Here is a 10,634-nt window from a genome sequence, read left to right on the forward strand (position 1 = left end):
TTGTAGTTGTCATTGTTATTTATCAGACCTGGGCCTGGTTGAAAATGCCAGCCCTGGTGTATGTGGCCAGTGCCCTAGCCACTGAGCTATGGGAGCCAAGCCAGAAAAATCTATCAATTAAGTTTCTCAATCACTCCAAAGAGAAGTGCTTCAATGATTTGGGAAAATACTAATTTTGTGAGAAATATTTATCACATTTTTTTTTCTAAACTATAGAACAAGTTTTAGGACAACTCTTTAATGGTGAGATTATATAACCACATACTATGTGTGATATTTTATGGGCTAATGTTCCATGTATCAAGAAAGAAGTTAATAAATTAGGATATGACTTTAATGATTTTTATATCAGTTATAACACTAAAGTACCAAATAAACTATTAATTTTGAACTTTCTGCAACTCAATTGGCACAGCTTCCTTCAAAACTTGAATTATTATCTCTATGTTTTATGTTTGGCTTGACCACTTACAGAAAAAAAAATCTCTAAAAGCAATTAACTATACCCTTTAGTCTCCCTGAGAAATTCCTATAGGAAATCTGTGAAAGAAGGGGCGGGATTACGGTAATCACAGAAAATCAGTATAGTCAGATGTTTACCCTGGGGAATATCTGGCTTAATACTCTTTGGCTAGCAGAGCAAGTTTGCCATTATCACAGTAACAGAGTTCTGGTAGAAAATGGTCACTTGTTGATTAATTGGCAAACAGGAGAAGAGTTTATATCAGAGACAATTTGACTTTGCAAGATGTAGTAGGTTAGCATTAACTCTCACTGTCTCAGAATGAACAATAGAAAAGCTATAGCATTAGGAGACTGGGTGAAATTTTTTTAAATGCCAATCCTTCTAATGAGAAGAATATGCTAACTGCTAACTTTGTTGATCACAAACCTTAGAGTGCTTTATTGACTTAACAGTCAAATAGGAAAGAAAATTGCAGAGAGAAAAAAATAATCAAGTAAAGAAATTTGAACCACAATAGTATTGCTACAGAGATTTGTAATTCAATTGAACCAAGTCATTTAGATTCAACCTTTAAAAATAATGATAAAGGTATCTTTGTGATTATTATAAATATTGGGTTTCGAAGGCATTTATATAAATGTATGTCTCAATTTCAGTTTCTGACAGCATAGCAGACTAAATAACCTAATTAATCCTCTTGACTAAAACAAATATAAATATAATTATCTATTCTAATGAACTGACAAATTGGCAAGAAGATAAGGATTCTCTAGAGACCTAACGTTAAGAGACAAAGGGTCCAATGGTAAACAAAGCAGCAAAGCTCACTTTCACCCTGAGGGCACCTTCTGAGTCCACATGACTTTGGGCTTCATTTTTCATGGACTCATGTTAGGTGAAAACAAGAGAAAAATCTTTCAAAGTAGTAAACCTAATAGGAGATTCTACACATATACCTGGAGCTAATAAATTTATACCCTCAGCAGATAAACTAAAACTAAAACTTCACCTCTTAAAGTAAAAATAAAATGAGGTATCCTTGCCTCATTCAAAGTCAATGAAAAATATCTAATAATTTAAAAGAAAAAAAACACCCAGTATACTAAAAAAAAGCCCTGAATTTCCATATGAAAAAATAGTTGAAAATGTAATTATGTTAAAAATAATATTTGCAATAGCACCAATAAATCAGTCTAACTAAACATATATAGACCTTAATGATAGCAAAAACTTTAAAACATCGTTGAAATTTATTAAATAAATTCTAATAAATGTAGAGATGTACCACTGTTCATCAACGGGAAGATTCAATGATATAAAGACATCACTTCTTTCCAAATTGATCTGTATATTCAATCTCCACTGGGTTTACTTTGAAACATAAAAAAATTATACAATTCATTGCAGTTTTTGGTCAGGGCTGGATTTGAACCCACCACTTCTGGTACATGAGGCCAGCATCCTACTCCTTTGAGCCACAGGCACTGCCCAAAATTATACAATTCAAATAGCAGGACAATGACCAAGAATAGCCAAAGGGCACCACAGGAAGTACATGGTAAGATATTTGTCTTACCAGATAGCAAGTGTCATTATAAAAATTTAATATTTAAGGCATGGTGGATTGGGCCCAGGGACAAATAGATGGGATGACAGAACAATATCTAGAACCCAGAAACGTATCCACACACATATGGAAATCTGATTGACAGATTAGTATGGATTTTTCTATCAGTGATGCTGAAACAAAACTGAGCCTGTATCTAAAACCAGACAACTTCATATGAATTAAAGACCCAAATGTAAAGAGCAAATGTATAGCAACTTTAGAGGCAACATAGAAAAATATCTTCACCATTTCATTTAAGGAATCCTCCATTTATTTTTTCTGGAATTGATGTTGTAGTGGGGAATGACTTTCTAAATAAGATAAAAGTAGAAACAATAAAGAAATAGAGTTCAGTTAAATTAGATTAAAATTAGAGCATCTCTTCCTGCAATGACACCATGTGACAGAGACAATTAGTCCTCCCAAATATCCATGTACTTGCCTACACTTCTGCTTCTTTTGCAATAGACTGAAGATTCATGACCAGTTGTGATTTGGATAGTAGTAACACAAGCTACTTTCAGACCTAGCTTAAAAACAACTTGTGCAGCCCTTTAGCCCTCCTTCCCTTATTGCAGTATCTTAGAAGGCCATGTGTTTTACAAGGTATGGCTGCTAACATTACTCTTTGTATTCCACTCACATTTGATATTCATTTTTTACTCCCATTTAGTCTATTCTAGTCTCACTAATAAACACTATACATAAAAGGCAAGTACAAAGTGAAGAAAACATATGCAGTGCATATAATATACAAAAGATTAGTATCCAATATACTTTTAAAATTCCTGTGAATTAATAAGAAAAGGATAAACATCTCATTAAAAAATGGGCAAAAGATTTGAACAGCTTCTTTCAATAAACACATAAAAAAGATGTTGATTCTTTCTAATAAGTGAAAAAAATGATACCTCTTTACTTTTATACCTATCAATATGGAAAAAATTTTAAGGTCTGATACTACCCAGTATTAACACAAGAATTGTCCCAATTCTTGTGGAACAAGAATTCTTATCCACTGCTAATGGAAATATAAATCAATACAACTACTTTGGAAAACATCTTAGCATTGATTGATAAAGGTAATAAAGCTCATACTCTTCAACCCGGTAACTCTGCTCTTAGGTATATACTCTAGGCCAGTGCTGCCCAATGGATTTTTCTTTTTATGCTGATAGAAACATATTTATAACTTGGTTGTCTGTCATGTTAACTATTGTGGCTCAGGAAGTAGCCTTAACATGGCAGACTGAGAATTCCCCAAGAGGGGATTTTCTAGACCACCTGGGTCAGAGGCTGAGGGAGAAACAGCACACAGAGAAATTAATAAGCAGAGTTTCTATGAAAAATTCTGTGAAGACACAGAAAAGTCTATCTGGAAAGATAGACACCATATCAGCTTGTATGAAGGCAGATAGGTGCCATCCTGAATCAAATTCTCAAGAGGTTTAATCTTAATAAGATTTTAAGGCCTGTGTTTCCAGAATGAAGAAGTAAAGATCATGTGGGTGGTCTTTTGATTAAGGAAAAGGTCATCAGTATGGAGGCACTAAATCATAGCACAATTCTCAAGGGCACAACTAAGTAGGTCACAAAGTTGCCTTAAAGATGGGAGAAGAAGGCTTATGGTTACAGCCTCAAGCTAGATTGTCTCAGCTCAAGGGTAATTTTTAATCCTCTTCTAATTCCACTGATATCCTATCTCCACTAAGCTGCTGAATTTTACTCAGATGTCCCCAAACTAGTGTTCTATCTATATGCAGGTGAACATTCCAATCCCCCGACCACTGTAGGAGTGCTGAGCAGTGGGGGGTGAGGGGTAAGGCCCAGGGCCATTCCCAAGCCCAAGCAAGTCCTCTGAAATGTCTACCTGCATATTTCTACCCACAGTTAACCATTTGCACATATACCTATTGAGCACTTGAAATATGGCTATTATGACAAAGAACATATATATTTTTAAATATGGTACACTTCACGAATTTGTGTGTCATCCTTGCACAGGGGCCATGCTAATCTTCTCTGTATCATTCTAATTTTAGTATATGTGTTGCCGAAGCAAGCACTCAAAGAGCAAGCACTCACTTATTTTATTTCATTAGAATTTTAACAAAAACATTCACATGTGCTAGTGGCTATTGTATTGGACATAAAATACCTAGAAAAATTCTTACACATGTATATCAAGAGATTCTTTAAAGGCTCACCCAGGGACTGCCACTATCACCAGCAGAGCCCATGAGCAGCATCCAGGGGCCCAAGGTCTGACTCCTTCAGGAAACACCACTGCTACCCCTAGTGTCCAGGCACACTACTCAAGGACCAAAGGACTGACATTTCTTGGCCTGCTACCACCACCACCATTGACTATGCATACCACTCAGGGGCCCAAATAGCACCCCACCTAAAACCTACTATTGCTACCTTTTAGCAACTCAACCCCTTCCAGGGGTGGGGCTGTCATACATCTTTGTGAGCCCCACAGGAGCCCAACAACTGGCCCATATTAATTTCATTTTCACCAGCACCTGTATCTGCACACCTCCTCCCCATGGGGCCCAAGGACTGGCTCACTGGCATCTCCATTTCCACCACAGCTATGCCACAAACAATTGCACCTCAAGCCACTAAGGAAGTTTTGGACACCAGTAAGGATGAATACAGCTGAAGAAATTGTACACAGACTACACTGTTGTGCCCACCAAGAGCCAAAGCCAAACCAAACTTACCCAACCACTGAAGCATTCTACACACAAAAAAATCTTACCCTACAAAAGCTATTCCATAAAATTGAAAATAACTATTCTACCAGATGCACAGATATCAACACACAGATACAAGAAACATAATAAAGCAAGGAAATACAACATCTCCGAAGGAACACAATAACACCTCAGTAACTGACTTCAAAAAAAAATCTGTAAGATGCCTGAAAAGAAATCCAAAATAATGACCTTACAGAAATGTACCAAGATACAAAAGAACACAGACAGACAATACAAAGAAATTATGTGGAAAAAATTCAATTTTTGTATCTACTTAAAAATTTGACTCAAGTTGGATAAAAGATTTAAATCTAAGATAAAGTCAGGATTAATGACCTCAGCCTAGGGAAAGATTTTATGAAGAAGACTTCAATAGCAATTGCAACAACAACAAAAATAAACAAATGGGACTTAATTAAGATGAAAAGCTTCTGCACAGTTAAGGACCCAACTAAAGCAAATAGACAACTTTCAAAATAGGAAAAGATATTTGCATGTTACGAATCTGACAAAGGGTTGATAACTAGAATCAACAGAGAACTCAAATTAATCAACAACAAAAAAGAGCAAAGAATCCCATCTGTCAGTGGGCAAGACACATGAACAGAATCTTCTCTGAAGAAGATGAACGGCTAACAAACTTGAAAAAATGCCCATCATCATTAATCATCAGAGAAATGCAAATCAAAACCACCCTAAGATATCATCTAACCCCAGAGAGAACAGCCCTTATCACAAAGCCCCAAAGCTGTAGATGCTGGTGCAAATGTGGAGATAAGGGAACACTTTTACACTGTTGGTGGGACTGCAAACTAATATAGCCTTTTTGGAAAGAGGGGTAGATAATCCTCAAAGCACTCAAAATAGACCTTCCATCTGATCCCACAAACCGCTAGTAGACATCTACCCAGAGTGGGGAAAATTTATTACCATAAGGATATTTACACTGGATTGTTTATTGCAGCTCCATTTACAATCACCAGGATTTGGAAACATCTAAATCCCCATCAACCCAGGAATGGATTAATAAACTATGGTATATGTATACCATGGAATACTATTTAGCCATAAAAAGATGGAGATTTCATATCCTTTGTATCAACCTGGGTGGAGTTTAAACACATTCTTCTTAGTAAAGTATCACAAGAATGGAAAAGCAAGTATCCAATGTACTTAACGCTAATATAGAGTCAGTAGATGAACTAACACACACCTACAGAAGAGAAAAACTCAATTAAATTCAAGATGGAGGGGAGGAGGAAGAAGAGAGGGGGAGAGGAGAAAGGCCAAGAATTGGTGCACTTCCACCTGATGGGCACAATATAAAGATATATGGCACACCTCCTGAATGCAGGACACAACTATAACAGGTACTTTATCTAACAAATGCAAACACTGTAACCTAGTCATGTTCAGGTATGTTCATCTATTATCTGTAACAACCCTCATTCATTTAAATCTGAAATTTAAAAAAATAAATAAATGAAATCACTTAAAAGAAATTTATGATCTTAATGAGAAATTCAACAATAGATAGTAACATAAAACAATAGCCAAACAGAAATCCTGAAACTGACAAATTGAGTAAATGAAATTAAAAACACAATTGTGAGCTTTAACAATAGACTACAGTAAGCAGAAGAACTTCTGAATTTGAAAGCTGGTTTTTTGAAATAACCAAGTTAGACAAAAAAAAAAAAAAAGAATAAAAAGAATGAGCAAAAGCTATGTGATATATGGGACACCATTAAGTGAATAAATGTTCACATTTTCAATAATTTAATTTTTTAATTTTGAAATATTAAAAGTTACAAATGTTTTAGGTTACATGGATCTCTTTTGTAATACTTGAGTCCTGGATAAAGGTCGCCCATCACCCAAATAGTGTTCATTGTGCCCATTTGGTAACCCTCCCCCCTTCTTTATTTCCAATGAGTTTTACTTCTCTCTGTGCATTTGTGTGTTCATTAGTTAGTTTCAATTTAATAATGAGTATATATGGTGTTTGTTTTTCCATTCTTAAGATACTTCACTTAGTAGAGTGGTCTCCTCTAGATTCCAATCTAGTTCCATCTAGATTGTTTAAAAAGGTTTTAATTCATCTCTTCATGGCTGAGTAGTACTTTATGTATACGTATACCACATTTTATTAATCCACTCCTGAATTGATGGGCACTTAGATTGTTTCACATCTTTGTAATCATGAACAAATATTCAAGTGCAGGTGGCTTTTTTCATGAAAATTCTTCTTTTCCTTTAAGTACATACTCAACAGTGGGATTGCTGGATCGAATGGTGGATCTACCTTTTAGTTCCCTGAGAAATCTCCATACTATTTTTCATAAAGTTTTATTAATTTACAGTCCCATCAAAACTCTATATGTGTTCCTTTTGTTCTGTGTCCACATCAGAATTTATTGTTTGGTAATTTTTTAATAAAAGCAATTCTAGCAGAGATAAGCTGATATTTCATTGTAGTTTTAATCTGCACTTCCCTGATGATTAGTGACACTAAGTACTTTTCATATGTATATTGGCCCTTTGTCTTTCTTCTACAGAAAGTGAAGAAATGGGAAAAAGCACAGAAAATCTATATAAGAAGTCCCCAGGTGGGCAGCACCTGTGGCTCCAAGGAATAGGGTGCCGGCCCCATATGCCAGAGGTTCAAACCCAGCCCCAGGCAAAAACTGCAAAAAAAAAAAAAAAAGAAGAAGAAGTCCCAGGTTATGAATGAGCTAGATTCTATAGGTTTGTTTATCTTAGTTAAGGTGAATTTGAATATAAGTTTGAACAGGTATGTTCATCTATTATCTGTAACAACCCTCATTCATAAGTGTGAGTCATATATCAGTCTGATGTTTGTGACTCAGGGACTTACTGTAATAGCCTCCATGTGTGTGAGTTGCATATAAATCAGATATTTAACCCAGGGACTGACTATGTAATAAAATAACAACTAAAAATTTCCAAAGTCTTGGGGCAGAGGCAAGATGATGAGCTGGAACCAGCTTTCCACAGAGGCTCCTGTACAGAAGGAGAGTTAAAAGACAGAAGTTTAGCAAGTAAACCTATAATTTGGAGCTCAGCCAAGAGAGAAGTTTGAAGAATGCACATCAACCCTGCTGAAACAAGTTGCAACTTCAAGGATACAAACAAAAGGTACAAAATCCATCACCAAGTGGATGGGAGTCCCCTCCCCCATGAGACAGAATCGCAGTATACTCCATACAAACAAGTGAGCAGAGTTCAAATGTCTTCCTATTCTATCCCATGGGAGAGACCCTCTAAAAACTAGATCTCCTACCCATAATACGGTGCCATGGTGCTCTCCTGCCAGGCATAAAACCGTATACAACTGTATATATTCTCTAATTGCAATTCTGAACTCCCAGCACTCCACTCCACTCTCACCCTGAGGTCTGGAAACCTGTCCCACATGGAGTACAGATTCATGGGCATTTTCTTGAAAAGTGTGGACAGGGCAAGGGCTGTTGCTGATCTGTGCTGATTCTATGGCACGAGAATAAGAAGACGACAGTCAACTAAGAGGGAACCATATAGGAGCGGCAGTGCCCTGAGGCACAGAGCAGCAGCCACAGCTGTGGGAACAATAAGGCTCATACCCCTGGGGTTATTCTGAACAGACACACCCTGTCTCTCTGGGCAATCAGAGGAATCTGGGCATCTTCTCTGGGTGGCAGCCACTGGTGGAATGGACCTGGAATGGAAGCGCAGGCCCTGTGAGTAAAGGGTAGGCCTGAGGAAGTAGCGGCCTGGGCACAGCACGGAGACTAGAATACACATGAGTAGAGCTAGCAGACTCCCAGGGCAGGGCTGAGCCAGAGGACTGCTTCACTGAGCCTAAGACACACCCGGCCCTCAGGGGATAATAGAAAAGACAAAGGCAGGCAGGCAGAGGCTGGAACTGACAGCTGAGTGTGAGCTCTAACTGCACGCACCCCAACACAAACTGTAGCAGAGACCAGGTCTGATCCACAGGGGCATACAGCCAGGACAGAAACAAATTCTGTGAAGTTGTTCTGTTCTGTACTGCCAGTAACGTTAATCAAGGGCAGGGCTGGAACTGAGTGAACCACACCAGCCTCCATTAAGCACCCGAGGTTGTCAGGCCTCACCTCACCAATAGTGGCAGAGAGCTGTAGCCTGGCTCAGGAGACATAGATTTCCCTGAGACTCAGGCAGGTGTAAACCCCTGGAGCATCTGCTCATTGGAGGGAACTAGGTCACAGCCCTGTGGGGTTACCAGTGACTGGGTGTGACAGAGGTGCAAGGTGGGGAAGGAGTCATGAACCTTCCCAGAAGAATTTATTTGCTGGAAGAGTCCTTCTGATCTCACAGAGCACCAGAGCCAATCATACTTGAGCTACCAGCAGACCCCTGCTATCTACCTGCCAGAGACCTTTTGAATTCTACCACCTGAGACCAGTACTGACTGGGGCAATTGATTTGGACCTTTTCAAGTGGGCCAATCACCCAAGGACTATCCAAAGTGGTACCCTGGATGTGTGGTTCTGGGAAGGTTTGATTTTCCTTTTCCAATTGTTGCCTGTGGGGAGTGAGGTGATGTTATTGCTGATATTTCTCCAAAACTGAGACTTCAACCCAGAGTAACTGATTCACTAGAGTTGGACAGAGACCAGCTGAAAACAAGACAGAGCCACTTACCCCACCATACCAAGCAGGCCCCTAGTTTCTCAGGCCGTAGCACTATATGGTTCCTTGGGAAAGCTCTAGAGAAAAAGATAGAGACACCAGTCCCAGCTTTTGGGCAAAGGGCTAGTTAATCACTACTCGTGGAGCCCCCAACCCAACTTCTTTTTATCTGCTCATCTAGTCAAATGGTGTAAAATAAGCATGGGGCAGAATCAGCAGAAAACCTCTGGTAACATGAATAACCAGAGTAGATCAATCCCCCCACACCAAGGAAGGATATGGCAGATGCAACTGAAGATCCCATTCATAAACAGACAAATGAGATGTCAGAAATCAAATTCAGAATTTGGATTACAAATGAGATTAATAGAATAGAGGCAAAGTTTTGAATTCAAGGAGCATTTTAAAAGTTCCCTCAAGAATTCAATGAATTCAAAGACAAAATCACCAAAGATTTTGACACATTGAGACAAGAATTTGAAGCCCTCAAAGATCTGAGAAATACAGTATAATCCCTCAGTAACAGAATGAGCAAGCAGAAGAAAGGATTTCGGATATTGAAGACAAAGCTTTTGAACGATCCCAAGCACTCTATGATGAAGAGAAATGGAGAACAAAAATGGTTCATTCTCTCAGAAAGCTCTGGGATAATTCAAAGAAAACTAATATTCACCTTATAGGAATCCCAGAAGGTGACGAAGTTGCTTCACAAATCACCAAGGCTCTTCTTCATGAAATTATGAAAGAGAACTTTCCAGACATGCCAAGAGATTCTGAAATTCAGATAGCAGAGAGTTTCAGAACCCAGCACGACTAAATCCAAACACATCCACCAAGTACATCATAATTAACTTCAGTAAAGTTTATATGAAGGAGAAAATTCTAAAAGCAGCCAGACATAAGAAAACCATAACCTACATGGGGAAGAATATTACAATGACTGCAGATCTCTCTGCTGAAACCTTTTAAACTAGAAGAGGGTGGTCATCAACTTTTAATCTCCTAAAACTTTCAACCCAGGATCTTGTATCCATCTAAAATGAGTTTCATTTATAACAGAGAAATTAAATACTTTAATGACATTCACATGCTGGAGAAATTTGCCATAACTAAACCAGCT

At 38.0% G+C, this 10,634-nt stretch overlaps 1 non-coding gene across 1 annotated transcript; it reads right to left on the reverse strand.

The window, feature by feature from the left end:
- Positions 1 to 4,034: 4,034 nt before the first annotated feature.
- On the reverse strand, positions 4,035 to 4,141 carry LOC111723775. Its single transcript, XR_002772245.1, has one exon. It is a non-coding gene; the product is annotated as a U6 spliceosomal RNA (small nuclear RNA).
- Positions 4,142 to 10,634: the final 6,493 nt, after the last annotated feature.

Source organism: Otolemur garnettii, unplaced genomic scaffold (genome assembly GCF_000181295.1).
Source record: "Otolemur garnettii isolate 467f Iridium unplaced genomic scaffold, OtoGar3 scaffold00015, whole genome shotgun sequence".
Classification (NCBI taxonomy): domain Eukaryota; kingdom Metazoa; phylum Chordata; class Mammalia; order Primates; family Galagidae; genus Otolemur; species Otolemur garnettii.